The 20,335-nt window shown below is 49.4% G+C and overlaps 1 protein-coding gene and 1 long non-coding RNA gene across 2 annotated transcripts in view; one reads left to right on the top strand and one right to left on the bottom strand.

Moving 5' to 3' along the window:
- LOC141126690 (uncharacterized) overlaps positions 1–3,359 on the bottom strand; it is a 42,389-nt gene extending 39,030 nt beyond the window's left edge. Inside the window, exon 1 of the mRNA XM_073612653.1 lies at positions 3,203–3,359. The gene's annotated coding sequence lies outside the window, so the exon portion shown is untranslated. The remainder of the gene's footprint in view (positions 1–3,202) is intronic.
- LOC141126696 (uncharacterized) overlaps positions 1–20,335 on the top strand; it is an 885,136-nt gene that overhangs the window by 742,422 nt on the left and 122,379 nt on the right. The window lies entirely within an intron of this gene.

Here is a 20,335-nt window from a genome sequence, read left to right on the forward strand (position 1 = left end):
GGTAGTTGGAATAGTTAGGGGTATGCTGGGAGTAGTAGGGGGTATGGAGGGGTAGTTGGAATAGTTAGGGGTATGGTGGGAGTAGTAGGGGGTATGGAGGGGTAGTTGGAATAGTTAGGGGTATGGTGGAAGTAGTAGGGGGGTATGGAGGGGTAGTTGGAATAGTTAGGGGTATGCTGGGAGTAGTAGGGGGGTATGGAGGGGTAGTTGAAATAGTTAAGGCTATGGTGGGAGTAGTAGGGGGTATGGAAGGGTAGTTGGAATAGTTAAGTTTATGGTGGGAGTAGTAGAGTGGTATGGTGGGAGTAGTAGAGGGGTATAAAGAGGTCATTGGGTGATGTGTGTTATAGTGGAATAGTGGAGGGGTATAGTGGGTAGTTGGAGGAGCATTGAGTGTATGGTGGGGTGAAGAGCGGTATGGAGGGCTGGTAGAGGGGTAGTAAAGTAGTATGGTTGGATAGTTGGGAATATGGAGGGTGGTGGAGAGGTAGTTAGAGGAGTACAGTGGGGTAGCTAAAAATATGAAGGGGTAGTTTGGAGTATAGTGGGCTAGTAGATTGCTAGTGAAGGGTATGGAGGGGTTGTTGGAGGTATGGTGGTGTAGATGGAGTGGTGAAGGGTATGGTGGGGTAGTTGGGAGGTATGGTGCAGTATTAGAAGGGTATGAAGGGGAAGGGGGGGGTGTAGTTAGAGGTATAGTGGGGGGAGGGTGGGGTAGTTGAGGGTATGGAGGAGTGGTGGATAGACAAGGTGAGGTAGTAGAGGGGTATTCAGAATGAATGAGGGTATGGAGGGGTGGTGGAGGGGTATGGTGGGGTGGCTAGGTTGATGGTGGAGAAGATCAGGAAATGGTGGGGTGGTGAAGTTGAAGGATATAATGGTGTAGTTGAGAGTTATAGTGGGGCAGTTGGAGTGATTGGGGGTATAGAGGAGTAGTGGAGGGGTGTGTGGAATAGTTCTGGATATGCATTGGTAGGATAGTTAGGGTGATGAGGGGTATGGAGGGGAAGTTAGATTTATGGTGGAGTAGTAGGGGGTTAGATAGGTTTGTGGTGGGGTAGTTTTGGTTGTGGAGGGGTATGGTGGTGTAGTTGGAATAATGAGAGGTATGGTAGGATGCTTAGGTTTATGAAGGGGTAGTTCTGGTGGTGGAGGGATATATTGGGCTATATTGGTTGGTTGGGGGGGGGGGGGGGGGTGAGAGAGTATGGTAGGGTGGTTAGGTTTATGGTCAGCTAGTTAGAGGTGGAGTAGAGGGGTGATGATGGGTATGGTGGAGTAGTAGTGGTGGGATAGTTAGGTTTATGGAGGCGCAGTAGTAGAGTAGTTGGGGGATGGTGGGGGTAGTAGTAGAGTAGTTGGGGGATGGTGGGGGTAGTAGTAGAGTAGCTGGGGTATGATAGTAGTGGAGTAGATGGGGGAGTAGTAGTAGTGGAGGAGTAGATGGGGGAGTAATAATAGTAGAGGAGTAGATGGGGGAGTAGTAGTAGTAGTAGTAGTAGAGGAATAGATGGGGGAGTAGTTGTAGTAGAGGAGTAGATGGGGGAGTAGTAGTAGTAGAGGAGTAGATGGGGGAGTAGTAGTAGTAGAGGAGTAGATGGGGGAGTAGTAGAGGAGTAGATGGGGGAGTAGTAGTAGTAGTAGAGGAGTAGATGGGGGAGTAATAGTAGTAGAGGAGTAGATGGGGAGTAGTAGAGGAGTAGATGGGGAGTAGTAGAGGAGTAGATGGGGAGTAGTAGTAGAGGAGTAGATGGGGGAGTAGTAGTAGATGGGGGAGTAATAGTAGTAGTGGAGTAGATGGGGGGAGTAGTAGTGGAGTAGATGGGGGGAGTAGTAGTGTAGATGGGCGGAGTAGTAGTAGTAGTGTAGATGGGGGGGTAGTAGTAGTAGTGGAGTAGATGTGGTAGTAGTAGTAGTAGTAGTGGAGTAGATGGGGGAGTAGTAGTAGTAGTGGAGTAGATGGGGGTAGTAGTGGAGTAGATGGGGGAGTAGTAGTAGGGGCGTAGTAGTAGTGTAGATGGGGGAGTAGTAGTAGAAGGGGAGAGTAGTAGCTGTGGTATGGTGGGAGTAGTAGTAGTGGAGTACATGGGGGGTAGTAGTTGTGGTATGGTGGGAGTAGATTGGGGTGGTAGTAGTAGTGGAGTAGATGGGGGGAGTAGTAATTGTGGTATGGTGGGAGTAGATTGGGGTGGTAGTAGTAGATGGGGGGAGTAGTAGTAGTGGAGTAGTAGTTGTGGTATGGTGAGAGTAGATTGGGGTGGTAGTAGTAGTGGAGTAGATGGGGGGAGTAGTAGTAGTAGTAGTTGTGGCATGGTGGGAGTAGTAGTAGTTGGGTAGATGGTGGGAGTAGTAGTGGAGTAGATGGGGGGAGTAGTTGTGGTATGGTGGGAGTAGTAGTAGTTGTGGTATGGTGGGAGTAGATTGGGGTGGTAGTAGTAGAAGTAGTTGTGGTATGGTGGGAGTAGTAGTAGTTGTGGTATGGTGGGAGTAGATTGGGGTGGTAGTAGTAGTTGTGGTATGGTGGGAGTAGAAGTAGTTGTGGTATGGTGGGAGTAGTAGTAGTTGTGGGAGTAGATTGGGGTGGTAGTAGTAGTTGTGGTATGGTGGGAGTAGAAGTAGTTGTCGTATGGTGGGAGTAGTAGTAGTTGTGGTATGGTGGGAGTAGTAGTAGTTGTGGTATGGTGGGAGTAGATTGGGGTGGTAGTAGTAGTTGTGGTATGGTGGGAGTAGAAGTAGTTGTGGTATGGTGGGAGTAGTAGTAGTTGTGGTATGGTGGGAGTAGAAGTAGTTGTGGTATGGTGGGAGTAGTAGTAGTTGTGGTATGGTGGGAGTAGATTGGGGTGGTAGTAGTAGTTGTGGTATGGTGGGAGTAGATTGGGGTGGTAGTAGTAGTTGTGGTATGGTGGGAGTAGAAGTAGTTGTGGTATGGTGGGAGTAGTAGTAGTTGTGGTATGGTGGGAGTAGATTGGGGTGGTAGTAGTAGTTGTGGTATGGTGGGAGTAGATTGGGGTGGTAGTAGTAGTTGTGGTATGGTGGGAGTAGAAGTAGTTGTGGTATGGTGGGAGTAGTAGTAGTTGTGGTATGGTGGGAGTAGATTGGGGTGGTAGTAGTAGTTGTGGTATGGTGGGAGTAGAAGTAGTTGTGGTATGGTGGGAGTAGTAGTGGAGTAGATGGTGGAGGAAGTAGTAGGACCCTCTCTCACCTGTCCCGGTTACTCTCCAATCACAGTTCCGCCCCGATCACCGACCTCTCCGCTCCCCTCCTCCTCCTCCTCCTCCTCCTCCTCTCTCTCTCTCTCTCCGGTACGGGGAGGGTCGGTCGGTCGGTCCGCCTCTCTCTCATTCCTGTACAACCAGCTCTGACTCAGCGCCCGGGGGCCCCTCACCATGCAACGCCCATTCCCTCCACCAGAGGGCGGCCGCCCGCTTCTATCTACAATACACACAGCGCTGTGCAAAGTATATCTCCTTCCGCCAGAGGGCGCCGCTACAACATATCTCCATATGTTCTCTGTACAGCGCCACAGTCCATGTCAGAGCTATATAGATGTATTATTTATTTATTTATTTTATTTATTTCAGGTACTTATATAGCGCTGTCAATTTACGCAGCGCTTTACATATACATCGTACATTCACATCAGTCCCTACCCTCAAGGAGCTTACAATCTAAGGTCCCTAACTCACATTCATACATACTAGGGACAATTTAGACAGGATCCAATTAACCTACCAGCATGTCTTTGGAGTGTGGGAAACCCACGCAGGCACAGGGAGAACATGCAAACTCCAGGCAGGTAGTGTCATGGTTGGGATTCGAACCAGTGACCCTTGTATTAAAATAATCACAATAGCGTGTGACTGTGGGAGGACATTAGAGTGTAAGCTCCTCTGGTACAGAGACTGGTGTGACTGTACATCACTGCGGTATATGTCAGAGCTATATACAGTATCTCACAAAAGTAAGTACACCCCTCAGTCACATTTTTGTAAATTACACTTGTCTACAATGTAAAGTAGTGAGTGTACAGCTTGTATAACAGTGTAAATTTTCTGTCCCCTCAAAATAACTCAACACACAGCCATTATTGTCTAAACCACTGGCAACAAAAGTGAGTACACCCCTAAGTGAAAATGTCCAAATTGGGCCCAAAGTGTCAATATTTTATGTGGCCACCATTATTTTCCAGCACTGCCTTAACCCTCTTGGACATGGAGGTCACCAGAGCTTCACAGGTTGTCACTGGAGTCCTCTTCCCAGGGCCGATCCTGGACGGGGTAATTTGCCTGCAGAAGAGGGGCGCCGAAGCTGACAGCACTGGTTGCTCACTTCACTTGCTAGAATCGCCGGCCGACCAGCTTCTAGCTAGCAACCAGTGACGTCAGTCAGAGAGGCAGTGGCCGCCCCAGCATTCTTTGCACGCCGCCTCCGTGGCTAGTAAACAAGCTCTGCCCACCTCTGCCATCTTCAGACAGTGTGGCTCAGAGGGAGCGGACCCGGAGCGTGTCTCGTGCGGCGTGCCTGGTCTGAAGTACTCCTCCAGGCTCCCAAAGAGAGAGAGCAGAGCTGCTCAGGTGTGGCTGCCTGCCTTGCTGTGAGTCACAATGAGTGTACTTGGAAGTAAGTTGTTTGTGCCCATTAAAAGCAGCCACTGTGCCCATCAAATGCCCACTGTGTCCATCAAAAGCTGCCACTGTGCCATCAAACGCAGCCACTGTGACCATCAAACGCAGCCACTGTGCCTATCAAAAGCTGCCACTGTGCCCATCAAACACAGCCACTGTGCCCATCAAAAGCTGCCCCTGTGTCCAAACACAGCCACTGTGCCCATCAAACACAGCTACTATGCCCATCAAGCGCAGCCACTGTGCCCCGCCTAAAAGCAGCCACTGTGCCCATCAAAAGCTGCCACTGTACCTATCAGACACAGCCCCTGTGCCCATCAAACGCAGCCACTGTGCCCATCAAACGCAGTGCCACTGTGCCCATCAAAAGCTGCCACTGTGCCCATCAAACACAGCCACTGAGCCCATCAAACACAGCCACTGTGCCCATCAAAAGCTGCCACTGTGCCCATCAAAGGCTGCCACTGTGCCCATCAAACACAGCCACTGAGCCCATCAAACACAGCCACTGTGCCCATCAAAAGCTGCCACTGTGCCCATCAAAAGCTGCCACTGTGCCATCAAACGTTGCCACTGCCCATCAAACACAGCCACTGTGCCAATCAAACGCTGCCACTGTGCCATCAAATGCTGCCACTGTGCCCATAAACGCAGTGCCACTGTGACCATCCAATGCAGTGCCACTGTGCCCATCAAAAGCTGCCACTGTGCCCATTAAACACAGCCACTGTGCTCATCATACACAGCCACTGTGCCAATCAAACGCTGCCACTGTGCCATTAAATGCTGCCACTGTGCCCATCAAACGCAGTGCCACTGTAACCATCAAAAGCCCACTGTGCCCATCAAACATTAGTAAAGGGGAGGAGTTAATAAGATGACCACGCCCATGTGGGGGCACCAGAAATATTTCTGTACCCAGGCGCCTGTGACCCTAGGATCGGTCCTGCCTCTTCCACTCCTCCATGACAACATCACGGAGCTGGTGGATGTTGGAGACCTTGCACTCCTCCACCTTCTGTTTGAGGATGTCCCACAGATGATTAATAGGGTTTAGGTCTGGAGACATGCTTGGCCAGTCCATCACCTTTACCCTCAGCTTCTTTAGCAAGGCAGTGGTCGTCTTGGAGGTGTTTGGGGTTGTTATCATGTTGGAATACTGCCCTGCGGCCCAGTCTCTGAAGGGAGGGGATCATGCTCTGCTTCAGTATGTCACAGTACATGTTGGCATTCATGGTTCCCTCAATGATCTGTAGCTCCCCAGTGCCGGCAGCACTCATGCAGCCCCAGACCATGACACTCCCACCACCATGCTTGGCTGTAGGCAAGACACACTTGTCTTTGTCCTCCTCACCTGGTTGCCCCCACACACGCTTGTCACCATCTGAACCAAATAAGTTTATCTTGGTCTCATCAGACCACAGGACATGGTTCCAGTAATCCATGTCCTTAGTCTGCTTGTCTTCAGCAAACTGTTTGTGGACTTTCTTGTCCATCATCTTTAGAAGAGGCTTCCTTCTGGGATGACAGCCATGCAGACCAATTTGGTGCAGTGTGCGGCGTATGGTCTGAGCACTGACAGGCTGACCCCCCACCCCTACAACCTCTGCAGCAATGCTGGCAGCACTCATACGTCTCTTTCCCAAAGACAACCTCTGGATATGACGCTGAGCACGTGACCTCAACTTCTTTGGTGGACCATGGCGAGGCCTGTTCTGAGTGGAACCTGTCCTGTTATACCGCTGTATGGTCTTGGCCACCATGCCGCAGCTCAGTTTCAGGGTCTTGGCAATCTTCTTATAGCCTAGGTCATCTTTATGTAGAGCAACAATTCTTTTTTTCAGATCCTCAGAGAGTTCTTTGCCATGAGGTGCCATGTTGAACTTCCAGTGACCAGTATGAGAGAGTGAGAGCGATAACACCAAATTTAACACACCGGCTCCCCATTCACACCTGAGACCTCGTAACACTAACGAGTCACATGACACCGGGGAGGGAAAATGGCTAATTGGGCCCAATTTGGACATTTTCACTTAGGGGTGTACTAACTTTTGTTGCCAGCGGTTTAGACATTAATGGCTGTGTGTTGAGTTATTTTGAGGGGACAGCAAATTTACACTGTTATACAAGCTGTACACTCACTACTTTACATTGTAGACAAGTGTCATTTCTTCAGTGTTGTCACATGAAAAGATATAATAAAATATTTACAAAAATGTGACTGAGGGGTGTACTTACTTTTGTGAGATACTGTATATATATAATAATAATAATGTGTGACTGTGGGGGGAGGGGACATTAGAGTGTAAGCTCCTCTGGTACAGAGACCGATGTGACTGTGGGGGGAGGGGACATTAGAGTGTAAGCTCCTCTGGTACAGAGACCGATGTGACTGTGGGGGGAGGGGACATTAGAGTGTAAGCTCCTGTGGTACAGAGACCGATGTGAATGGCTCAGTGATCTCTGTACAGCACTGCGGTATATGTCAGAGCTATATGAATGCATGTTGTGTAGAGATGATTCCTGGCCCGGTGATGGGGGATCTGGCGGTGTACAGAGGATGTATGGTCCCCGGTGGGACAGACTCGTCCATTCACAGGCAGAGAACAATGTGAGGCCCCGGCATGTTCCGGATAATTATAGAAGATCCTGGAGACGGATCCAGCAGCAGCTGTCAGTGGGGAGGAAGTGTCTTCACCAACAAACTATTTCTTGTCTTTTGTCCATGGCGAACGTTTAACCCGTTCCTCCCCCGGCGCCGGGCTCATCACAATGCGGGACGGCGCCAAACCTCGCTAGGAGAATTCTCACACTTTCTGAAATAAAACAAAAAACAACAACATATTTTTGGAACAATCGAATGTGTAAAAAAAGTGTCAGAAATATAATACTCAGTATAGAATAATAACAATATGTGTAGAATATAATACTCAGTATAGAATCATAATACCGGGGGAGGGGAGAGGGGGGCTGGTTGATTTACTAAAACTGGAGCACTCAGAATCTGGTGCAGCTGTGCCTGAGAGCCAATCAGCTTTTACCTTCAGCTTGTTCTATTAAAGGGTAACTCTACTTTAGTGGGGAAAAAAATATCAAAAAAAAAAAAAATTATATATATATATATATATATATATATATATATATATATATATATATATATATATATATATATATATTATAAAATTCTGACACAAGCCATATTGTAATATATCATTATTAAAAATGACCTTTCCTTTTCAATCTGCTGGGCTGTAATGTTCTGTAAAATGCAATGTGGCCACCTGGAGGCGCTCTGTACACGGACGGGATGTACGCCGCCCTCCAGAAATGTCATTTCCTGCCTGTGTGTGATTGGCTCACTGATTTTCCCGGAAGTCTGCACTAAGATACAAGTCAGATGTCAGGCATCCCCTGCAACAAAAGTGTCCTTTTTTTGGTGAGATACTCCCAATAGGAAATCACATCTAAAGGGATGCAGGCCCTGCCGCTTTCCTCATTAGAACCCTGCAGGTGCAGCAGCTGGTGGCAAATTATAAAGTCACTCCCATTAGATTCGTTTTACACTTGGACACAGAGAGACAAACCGCTATTTATTCAGAATAGCAAAAGGATGTACATCGATCACCGAGAGGGGAGAATGTTCTTTTCTTAATAAAAGTGGAGTTACTCTATAATGAGTATAATATTCGATGCACAGTGTTATACATTAGTGTTATACATTGGTGTTATTAGTATTGAGTATTATATAAGATACGTATTGTTATTAGTCTATACTGAGTATTATGTTTGGAGTTGAGTCTGGAGATTGCAAAATCTGGTGCAGCTGTGCATGGGAGCCAATCAGCTTCTACCTTCAGCTTGTTCCATTAAGCTTTGACAATAAAACCTGGAAGCTGATTGGTTTCTATTCAGAGATGTACCAGATTTTGCACTCTCCAGTTTTAGTAATATATAATAATAACAATATGTATGGAAGATAATACTCAGAATAGAATAATAACACAATGTATAAAAAATATGTATCATATATAATACTCAGTATAGAATAATATCAATATGTAGCCAATATAGTACTCCATATGGAATTATAATAAAAACACGATTGTATAACCATGTAGAATAATAATAATATGTATGGATTATAATACTCAGTATAGAAAAATGTCAATATGTATTAAATATAATACTCCGTATAGAATAATGACAATGAGTATCGATTTTAATACACCTTATAAAATAATAACAATTTGTTTTGAATATAATACACAGCATAGAATAATACCAATATGCATCTGATATAGTACTCCATATGGAATAATAATACACCCACCCAGATCTACTGATCAATATATCTATACACCTCCTATACACCACCCTATATACTCCTATACACCCACCCAGATCTACTGATCCATATATCAATACACCTATACACCCCCCTATATACTCCGATACACCCACCCAGATCTACTGATCAATATATCAATACACCTCCTATACACCTCCCTATATACTCCTATACACCCACCCAGATCTACTGATCCATATATCAATACACCTCCTATACACCCCCCTATATACTCCTATACACCCACCCAGATCTACTGATCAATATATATATACACCTCCTATACACCCCCTATATACTCCTATACACCCACCCAGATCTACTGATCCATATATCAAAACACCTCCTATACACCCCCCTATATACTCCTATACACTCACCCAGATCTACTGATCAATATATCAATACACCTCTTATACACCCCCCTATATACTCCTATACACCCACCCAGATCTACTAATCAATATATCAATACACCTCTTATACACCCACCTATATACTCCTATACACCCACCCAGATCTACTAATCAATATATCAATACACCTCTTATACACCCACCTATATACTCCTATACACCCACCCAGATCTACTGATCAATATAACAATACATCTCCTATACACCCCCCTATATACTCCTATACACCCACCCAGGTCTAGTGATCAATATATCAATACACCTCCTATACACCCCCCTATATACTCCTATACAACCACCCAGATCTACTGATCAATATATCAATACACCTCTTATACACCCACCTATATACTCCTATACACCCACCCAGATCTACTGATCCATATATCAATACACCTCTTATACACCCCCCTATATACTCCTATACACCCACCCAGATCTACTGATCAATATATCAATACATCTCCTATACACCCCCCTATATACTCCTATACACCCACCCAGATCTACTGATCAATATATCAATACACCTCCTATACACCCCCTATATACTCCTATACACCCACCCAGATCTACTGATCAATATATCAATACACCTCCTATACACCCCCCTATATACTCCTATACAACCACCCACATCTATTGATCCATATATCAATACACCTGCTATACACCCCCCTATATACTCCTATACACCCACCCAGATCTACTGATCAATATATCAATACACCTCTTATACACCCACCTATATACTCCTATACACCCACCCAGATCTACTGATCAATATATCAATACACCTGCTATACACCCCCCTATATACTCCTATACAACCACCCAGATCTACTGATCCATATATCAATACACCTGCTATACACCCCCCTATATACTCCGATACACCCACCCAGATCTACTGATCAATATATCAATACACCTCTTATACACCCACCTATATACTCCTATACACCCACCCAGATCTACTGATCAATATAACAATACATCTCCTATACACCCCCCTATATACTCCTATACACCCACCCAGATCTACTGATCAATATATCAATACACCTCCTATACCTGCACATCCAGATCGATCAATGATAATCTCAGTACAGCGCTGACATGGGAACAGGTGCCATGTCTATTATAGGGAACTATGACACGTGTATTTAGCGTGTTGCAACATGTTTAAAAACGCAACAATGTACATGTCCCTCTCACCAATGGTGGTCATACACGCTTCAATAGATGATCAATTTCTTTTCCAATCAGTCTCTTCCAATAGGAATAATTGATCTATAGTTGACAGCCCATTTGATCGATATGCTACACACAGTGAAGTAGATTTTATTTGATAGTTAAATTACAATTGTAACCCATGATTGTATATGACCAATCACACCCATGTTTCCTCCAAGAAATAATCTGATCAGTCGAATAATGATCGTATTCATGATCAAAGTATCTCAGTGCTGCAGATTGATGCAACTCAACCGATAATATACTGCACTGTTGCAGAAGAGGTATGGAGGGGTGGCTGGGGGCATGTAGGCATGGTGGAGGGATATGGAGGGGTAGGAGAGGGGTATGGAGGGTCAGTGAAGGGGTATAGAGGTGGGGAAGAGGAGTGTGAAGGATTGGTGGAGGGGTATGGAGGGGTAGGAGAGGGATATGGAGGGTCAGTGAAGGGGTATAGAGGTGGGGAAGAGGAGTGTGAAGGATTGGTGGAGGGATATGGAGGGGTAGTATAGAGGGGTATGGAGGGTCAGTGAAGGGGTATAGAGGTGGGGAAGAGGAGTGTGAAGGATTGGTGGAGGGGTAGTAGAGGGGTATGGAGGGTCAGTGAAGGGGTATAGAGGTGGGGAAGAGGAGTGTGAAGGATTGGTGGAGGGGTATGGAGGGGTAGTAGAGGGGTATGGAGGGTCAGTGAAGGGGTATAGAGGTGTGGAAGAGGAGTGTGAAGGATTGGTGGAGGGGTATGGAGGGGTAGTAGAGGGGTATGGAGGGTCAGTGAAGGGGTATAGAGGTGGGGAAGAGGAGTGTGAAGGATTGGTGGAGGGATATGGAGGGGTAGGAGAGGGGTATGGAGGGTCAGTGAATGGGGTATAGAGGTGGGCGAGAGGAGTGTGAAGGATTGGTGGAGGGATATGGAGGGGTAGTATAGAGGGGTATGGAGGGTCAGTGAAGGGGTATAGAGGTGGGGAAGAGGAGTGTGAAGGATTGGTGGAGGGGTAGGAGAGGGGTATGGAGGGTCAGTGAAGGGGTATAGAGGGTGGGGAAGAGGAGTGTGAAGGATTGATGGAGGGATATGGAGGGGTAGTAGAGGGGTATGGAGGGTCAGTGAAGGGGTATAGAGGTGGGGAAGAGGAGTGTGAAGGATTGGTGGAGGGGTATGGAGGGGTAGGAGAGGGATATGGAGGGTCAGTGAAGGGGTATAGAGGTGTGGAAGAGGAGTGTGAAGGATTGGTGGAGGGGTATGGAGGGGTAGTAGAGGGGTATGGAGGGTCAGTGAAGGGGTATAGAGGTGTGGAAGAGGAGTGTGAAGGATTGGTGGAGGGGTATGGAGGGGTAGTAGAGGGGTATGGAGGGTCAGTGAAGGGGTATAGAGGGTGGGGAAGAGGAGTGTGAAGGATTGGTGGAGGGATATGGAGGGGTAGTAGAGGGGTATGGAGGGTCAGTGAAGGGGTATAGAGGTGGGGAAGAGGAGTGTGAAGGATTGGTGGAGGGGTATGGAGGGGTAGGAGAGGGATATGGAGGGTCAGTGAAGGGGTATAGAGGTGTGGAAGAGGAGTGTGAAGGATTGGTGGAGGGGTATGGAGGGGTAGGAGAGGGGTATGGAGGGTCAGTGAAGGGGTATAGAGGTGTGGAAGAGGAGTGTGAAGGATTGGTGGAGGGATATGGAGGGGTAGTAGAGGGGTATGGAGGGTCAGTGAAGGGGTATAGAGGTGGGGAAGAGGAGTGTGAAGGATTGGTGGAGGGGTATGGAGGGGTAGTAGAGGGGTATGGAGGGTCAGTGAAGGGGTATAGAGGTGTGGAAGAGGAGTGTGAAGGATTGGTGGAGGGGTATGGAGGGGTAGTAGAGGGGTATGGAGGGTCAGTGAAGGGGTATAGAGGTGGGGAAGAGGAGTGTGAAGGATTGGTGGAGGGATATGGAGGGGTAGAAGAGGGGTATGGAGGGTCAGTGAAGGGGTATAGAGGTGGGGAAGAGGAGTGTGAAGGATTGGTGGAGGGATATGGAGGGGTAGGAGAGGGGTATGGAGGGTCAGTGAATGGGGTATAGAGGTGGGCGAGAGGAGTGTGAAGGATTGGTGGAGGGATATGGAGGGGTAGTATAGAGGGGTATGGAGGGTCAGTGAAGGGGTATAGAGGTGGGGAAGAGGAGTGTGAAGGATTGGTGGAGGGGTAGGAGAGGGGTATAGAGGGTCAGTGAAGGGGTATAGAGGTGGGGAAGAAGAGTGTGAAGGATTGGTGGAGGGGTATGGAGGGGTAGTAGAGGGGTATGGAGGGTCAGTGAAGGGGTATAGAGGTGTGGAAGAGGAGTGTGAAGGATTGGTGGAGGGGTATGGAGGGGTAGTAGAGGGGTATGGAGGGTCATTGAAGGGGTATAGAGGTGGGGAAGAGGGTGTGAAGGATTGGTGGAGGGCTATAGAGGGGTAGTAGAGGGGTATGGAGGGTCAGTGAAGGGGTATAGAGGTGGGGAAGAGGAGTGTGAAGGATTGGTGGAGGGGTAGGAGAGGGGTATGGAGGGTCAGTGAAGGGGTATAGAGGTGGGGAAGAGGAGTGTGAAGGATTGGTGGAGGGGTATGGAGGGGTAGTAGAGGGGTATGGAGGGTCAGTGAAGGGGTATAGAGGTGGGGAAGAGGAGTGTGAAGGATTGGTGGAGGGGTATGGAGGGGTAGTAGAGGGGTATGGAGGGTCATTGAAGGGGTATAGAAGTGGGGAAGAGGAGTGTGAAGGATTGGTGGAGGGGTAGTAGAGGGGTATGGAGAGTCAGTGAAGGGGTATAGAGGTGTGGAAGAGGAGTGTGAAGGATTGGTGGAGGGGTATGGAGGGGTAGTAGAGGGGTATGGAGGGTCAGTGAAGGGGTATAGAGGTGTGGAAGAGGAGTGTGAAGGATTGGTGGAGGGATATGGAGGGGTAGGAGAGGGGTATGGAGGGTCAGTGAAGGGGTATAGAGGTGTGGAAGAGGAGTGTGAAGGATTGGTGGAGGGATATGGAGGGGTAGTAGAGGGGTATGGAGGGTCAGTGAAGGGGTATAGAGGTGTGGAAGAGGAGTGTGAAGGATTGGTGGAGGGATATGGAGGGGTAGTAGAGGGGTATGGAGGGTCAGTGAAGGGGTATAGAGGTGTGGAAGAGGAGTGTGAAGGATTGGTGGAGGGATATGGAGGGGTAGGAGAGGGGTATGGAGGGTCAGTGAAGGGCTATAGAGGTGTGGAAGAGGAGTGTGAAGGATTGGTGGAGGGGTATGGAGGGGTAGTATAGAGGGGTATGGAGGGTCAGTGAAGGTGTATAGAGGTGTGGAAGAGGGTGTGAAGGATTGGTGGAGGGGTATGGAGGGGTAGTAGAGGGGTTTGGAGGGTCAGTGAAGGGGTATAGAGGTGGGGAAGAGGGTATGAAGGATTGGTGGAGAGGTATGGAGGGGTAGTAGAGGGGTATGGAGGGTCAGTGAAGGGGTATATAGGTGGGGAAGAGGAGTGTGAAGGATTGGTGGAGGGGTAGTAGAGGGGTATGGAGGGTCAGTGAAGGGGTATAGAGGTGGGGAAGAGGAGTGTGAAGGATTGGTGGAGGGGTATGGAGGGGTAGTAGAGGGGTATGGAGGGTCATTGAAGGGGTATAGAGGTGGGGAAGAGGAGTGTGAAGGATTGGTGGAGGGGTATGGAGGGGTAGTAGAGGGGTATGGAGGGTCAGTGAAGGGGTATAGAGGTGGGGAAGAGGAGTGTGAAAGATTGGTGGAGGGGTAGGAGAGGGGTATGGAGGGTCAGTGAAGGGATATAGAGGTGTGGAAGAGGAGTGTGAAGGATTGGTGGAGGGGTATGGAGGGGTAGTAGAGGGGTATGGAGGGTCAGTGAAGGGGTATAGAGGTGTGGAAGAAGAGTGTGAAGGATTGGTGGAGGGATATGGAGGGGTAGGAGAGGGGTATGGAGGGTCAGTGAAGGGGTATAGAGGTGGGGAAGAGGAGTGTGAAGGATTGGTGGAGGGGTATGGAGGGGTAGTAGAGGGGTATGGAGGGTCAGTGAAGGGATATAGAGGTGGGGAAGAGGAGTGTGAAGGATTGGTGGAGGGATATGGAGGGGTAGTAGAGGGGTATGGAGGTTCAGTGAGGGGGTATAGAGGTGGGGAAGAGGAGTGTGAAGGATTGGTGGAGGGATATGGAGGGGTAGTAGAGGGGTATGGAGGGTCAGTGAAGGGGTATAGAGGTGGGGAAGAGGAGTGTGAAGGATTGGTGGAGGGGTATGGAGGGGTAGTAGAGGGGTATGGAGGGTCAGTGAAGGGGTATAGAGGTGGGGAAGAGGAGTGTGAAGGATTGGTGGAGGCCGGGGTAGGAGAGGGGTATGGAGGGTCAGTGAAGGGGTATAGAGGTGGGGAAGAGGAGTGTGAAGGATTGGTGGAGGGGTATGGAGGGGTAGTAGAGGGGTATGGATTGTCAGTGAAGGGGTATAGAGGTGGGGAAGAGGAGTGTGAAGGATTGGTGGAGGGGTAGGAGAGGGGTATGGAGGGTCAGTGAAGGGGTATAGAGGTGGGGAAGAGGAGTGTGAAGGATTGGTGGAGGGGTATGGAGGGGTAGTAGAGAGGTATGGAGGGTCAGTGAAGGGGTATAGTGGTGGGGAAGAGGAGTGTGAAGGATTGGTGGAGGGGTAGGAGAGGGGTATGGAGGGTCAGTGAAGGGGTATAGAGGTGGGGAAGAGGAGTGTGAAGGATTGGTGGAGGGGTAGGAGAGGGGTATGGAGGGTCAGTGAAGGGGTATAGAGGTGGGGAAGAGGAGTGTGAAGGATTGGTGGAGGGGTATGGAGGGGTAGTAGAGGGGTATGGATTGTCAGTGAAGGGGTATAGAGGTGGGGAAGAGGAGTGTGAAGGATTGGTGGAGGGGTAGGAGAGGGGTATGGAGGGTCAGTGAAGGGGTATAGAGGTGGGGAAGAGGAGTGTGAAGGATTGGTGGAGGGGTATGGAGGGGTAGTAGAGGGGTATGGAGGGTCAGTGAAGGGGTATAGTGGTGGGGAAGAGGAGTGTGAAGGATTGGTGGAGGGGTAGGAGAGGGGTATGGAGGGTCAGTGAAGGGGTATAGAGGTGGGGAAGAGGAGTGTGAAGGATTGGTGGAGGGGTAGGAGAGGGGTATGGAGGGTCAGTGAAGGGGTATAGAGGTGGGGAAGAGGAGTGTGAAGGATTGGTGGAGGGGTAGGAGAGGGGTATGGAGGGTCAGTGAAGGGGTATAGAGGTGTGGAAGAGGAGTGTGAAGGATTGGTGGAGGGGTATGGAGGGGTAGTATAGAGGGGTATGGAGGGTCAGTGAAGGGGTATAGAGGTGTGGAAGAGGAATGTGAAGGATTGGTGGAGGGATATGGAGGGGTAGGAGAGGGGTATGGAGGGTCAGTGAAGGGGTATAGAGGTGGGGAAGAGGGTGTGAAGGATTGGTGGAGGGGTATGGAGGGGTAGTAGAGGGGTATGGAGGGTCAGTGAAGGGGTATAGAGGTGGGGAAGAGGAGTGTGAAGGATTGGTGGAGGGGTAGTAGAGGGGTATGGAGGGTCAGTGAAGGGGTATAGAGGTGGGGAAGAGGGTGTGAAGGATTGGTGGAGGGGTATGGAGGGGTAGTAGAGGGGTATGGAGGGTCAGTGAAGGGGTATAGAGGTGGGGAAGAGGAGTGTGAAGGATTGGTGGAGGGGTATGGAGGGGTAGTAGAGGGGTATGGAGGGTCAGTGAAGGGGTATAGAGGTGTGGAAGATGAGGGTGAAGGATTGGTGGAGGGGTATGGAGGGGTAGTAGAGGGGTATGGAGGGTCAGTGAAGGGGTATAGAGGTGGGGAAGAGGAGTGTGAAGGATTGGTGGAGGGGTATGGAGGGGTAGTAGAGGGGTATGGAGGGTCAGTGAAGGGGTATAAAGGTGTGGAATAGGAGTGTGAAGGATTGGTGGAGGGGTATGGAGGGGTAGTAGAGGGGTATGGAGGGTCAGTGAAGGGGTCTAGAGGTGGGGAAGAGGGTGTGAAGGATTGGTGGAGGGGTATGGAGGGGTAGTAGAGGGGTATGGAGGGTCAGTGAAGGGGTATAGAGGTGTGGAAGAGGAGTGTGAAGGATTGGTGGAGGGGTATGGAGGGGTAGTATAGAGGGGTATGGAGGGTCAGTGAAGGGGTATAGAGGTGGGGAAGAGCAGTGTGAAGGATTGGTGGAGGGGTAGTAGAGGGGTATGGAGGGTCAGTGAAGGGGTATAGAGGTGGGGAAGAGGAGTGTGAAGGATTGGTGGAGGGGTATGGAGGGGTAGGAGATGGGTATGGAGGGTCAGTGAAGGGGTATAGAGGTGGGGAAGAGGAGTGTGAAGGATTGGTGGAGTGGTAGGAGAGGGGTATGGAGGGTCAGTGAAGGGGTATAGAGGTGTGGAAGAGGGTGTGAATTATTTGTGGAGGGGTATGGAGGGGTAACTGGGGAGTATGAAGGGCTGGTAAAGGGGTAGCAAAGGGTAGTAAAGGGGTGCTAAAGGGGTATAGAGGTGTGGAGAAGTTTTTAGGATGATGAGAGGTATTTTAGAGTAGTTGGCGGTATGCAGAGGTGATAGGTGGATATGGAGGGGTATAGGAGGGGTAGTTAGGGTGATGAGGATTATAATGGAGTCATTGGGGGTATGGAAAGGTGGTGAATGGTGTTCAGTGGGGTTGTAGAGGGATATGGTGGGGTAGTTGGGAGTATGGAGGGGCAAAAGAGGGGTATGTAAAGATAGTTGAGGGTATAGAAGCTAATGGAAGGGTGAAGATGGGGTATGGAAAGTTGGTAGAGGAGTATAGAGGGGGGTCGAGGGGTATGAAGAAGTAGTTGGGGGTGGTGGAGGGGTGTGAAGGGGTGGGAGAGAAGTATGTGGCTATGAGGGTAGTTGGGGTGAGGAAAGACATGGTGGATTAGTTGGGGATATGGATAGGTGGTGGAGGAGTATGGAAGGGTATTTGGGGGTTGAGTGGTATGCAGCTATGAAGGGGTAGTTGGGGTGATGAGAGACATAGTAGAATTGTTGAAGGTGGTGGAGGAGTATGGAAAGTTGGTAGAGGAGTATGAAGGGGTATGGAGGGGTGGTAGAGGGGTATGAAGAAGTAGTTGGGGGTATGAAGGAGTGGTGGAGGGATATGGAGGGGTGGGAGAGAAGTATGTGGCTATGAAGGGGTAGTTGGGGTGAGGAAAGACATGGTGGATTAGTTGGGGATATGAAATGGTGGTGGAGGGGTATGGAAGGGTATTTGGAGGTTGAGTGGTTTGCAGCTATGAAAAGGGTAGTTGGGGTGATGAGAGACATAGTAGAATTGTTGGAGGTGGTTGAAGGAGAAGTTGGGGGTATAGAGGGGTGGGAGAGAAGTATGTGGCTATGAAGGGGTAGTTGGGGTGAGGAAAGACATGGTGGATTAATTGGGGATATGGATGGGTGATGGATGTGATCTGGTGGCGTAGTTTGGGGGAATAGAGTGGTGGTGGATTGACATGGTTTGGGGGGGGGGGGGTGTAGTAGAGGAGTACGGAGGGGTGGTAGAAGGGTAGTTGGGGTAGCAGAGGGGTAGTTGGGTGTATAGTGTGCTAGTCAATTTCTAGTTGGAATGGTTGGATATATGGAAGGTTGTAGAGGGGTATGGAAGCGTGGTAGAGAAGTGTGGAGGGGTGGTTGAGGGGTGTAGAGGAGTGGTAAACGGGTACAGAGAGGTAGTAGAGGCCGGGGTATGGTGGAGTATTATATTGGTACAGTGTGGTAGTAGAGGGGTATGGAGGGGTGGTAGAGGGGTGTTTTGGGGTAGTAGAGAGGTGGTTGAGTGTATTGGGTGTGAGCAGATTGCTAGTTGGAGTGACTGTGTATATGGAAGGGTGGTGGAAGGGGAATGAAGGGGTGGTAGAGGGATAGTAGAGGGTTATGGAGGGGTGGTAGAGGGGTATGGTGGAGCATTAGAGGGGTAGTTGGGGTGAAAGGGGGGTATGTAGAGGTTGTAATGGGTTATGGAGGGGTGGTAGAGGAGTAGTTGGGGTAGTAAAGGGTAATGGAGGGGTGGTGGAGCATTAGAGGGGTAGTTGGGGTGGAAGAGGGGTATGATGGAGCAGTAATGAGGTAGTTGGGGTGACGAGGGGTATGGTGGAGTAGTAGTGAGGTAGTTGGGGTGACGAGGGGTATGATGGAGTAGTAGTGAGGTAGTTGGGGTGATGAGGGGTATGATGGAGTAGTAATGAGGTAGTTGGGGTGATGAGGGGTATGATGGAGTAGTAGTGAGGTAGTTGGGGTAACAAGGGGTATGATGGAGTAGTAGTGAGGTAGTTGGGGTAATGGGGGGTATGGTGGAGTAGTAGTGGGGTAGTTGGGGTGATGAGGGGTATGGTGGAGTAGAAGTGGGGTAATTGGAGTGATGAGGGGTATGGTGGAGTAGTAGTGGGGTAGTTGGAGTGATGAGGGGTATGGTGGAGTAGTAGTGGGGTAGTTGGGGTGATGAGGGGTATGGTGGAGTAGTAGTGGGGTAGTTGGTGTGATGAGGGGTATGGTGGAGTAGTAGTGGGGTAGTTGGAATGATGAGGGGTATGGTGGAGTAGTAGTGGGGTAGTTGGAGTGATGAGGGGTATGGTGGAGTAGTAGTGGGGTAGTTGGAGTGATGAGGGGTATGGTGGAGTAGTAGTGGGGTAGTTGGAGTGATGAGGGGTATGGTGGAGTAGTAGTGGGGTAGTTGGAGTGATGAGGGGTATGGTGGAGTAGTAGTGGGGTAGTTGGAGTGATGAGGGGTATGGTGGAGTAGTAGTGAGGTAGTTGGGGTGATGAGGGGTATGGTGGAGTAGTAGTGGGCTAGATGGAGTGATGAGGGGTATGGTGGAGTAGTAGTGGGGTAGTTGGAGTGATGAGGGGTATGGTGGAGTAATAGTGGTGTAGTTGGGGTAATGAGGGGTATGGTGGAGTAGTAGTGGTGTAGTTGGGATGATGAGGGGTATGATGGAGTAGTAGTGGGGTAGTTGGAGTAATAAGGGGTATGGTGGGGTAGTAGTGGGCTAGTTGGAGTGATGAGGGGTATGGTGGAGTAGTAGTGGGGTAGTTGGAGTGATGAGGAGTATGGTGGGGTAGTAGTGGTGTAGTTGGAGTGATGAGGGGTATGATGGAGTAGTAGTGGGGTAGTTGGAATGATGAGGAGTATGGTGGGGTAGTAGTGGGGTAGTTGGAGTGATGAGGGGTATGATGGAGTAGTAGTGGGTAGTTGGGGTGATGAGGAGTATGGTGGGGTAGTAGTAAGGTAGTTGGAGTAATAAGGGGTATGGTGGAGTAGTAGTGGGGTAGTTGGGGTGATGAGGGGTATGGTGGAGTAGTAGTGGGGTAGTTGGAGTGATGAGGAGTATGATGGAGTAGTAGTGAGGTAGTTGGGGTGATGAGTAGTATGGTGGGGTAGTAGTGAGGTAGTTGGAGTGATAAGGGGTATGGTGGAGTAGTAGTGGGCTAGTTGGAGTGGTGAAGGGATATGGTGGAGTAGTAGTGGGCTAGTTGGAGTGGTGAAGGGATATGGTGGGGTAGTAGTGGGCTAGTTGGAGTGGTGAAGGGATATGGTGGAGTAGTAGTGGGCTAGATGGAGTGATGAGGGGTATGGTGGAGTAGTAGTGGGGTAGTTGGAGTGATGAGGGGTATGGTGGAGTAGTAGTGGGGTAGTTGGAGTGATGAGGGGTATGGTGGAGTAGTAGTGGTGTAGTTGGGGTGATGAGGGGTATGGTGGAGTAATAGTGGTGTAGTTGGGGTGATGAGGGGTATGG

Source organism: Aquarana catesbeiana, linkage group LG02, assembly GCF_042186555.1.
Source record: "Aquarana catesbeiana isolate 2022-GZ linkage group LG02, ASM4218655v1, whole genome shotgun sequence".
Lineage (NCBI taxonomy): Eukaryota > Metazoa > Chordata > Amphibia > Anura > Ranidae > Aquarana > Aquarana catesbeiana.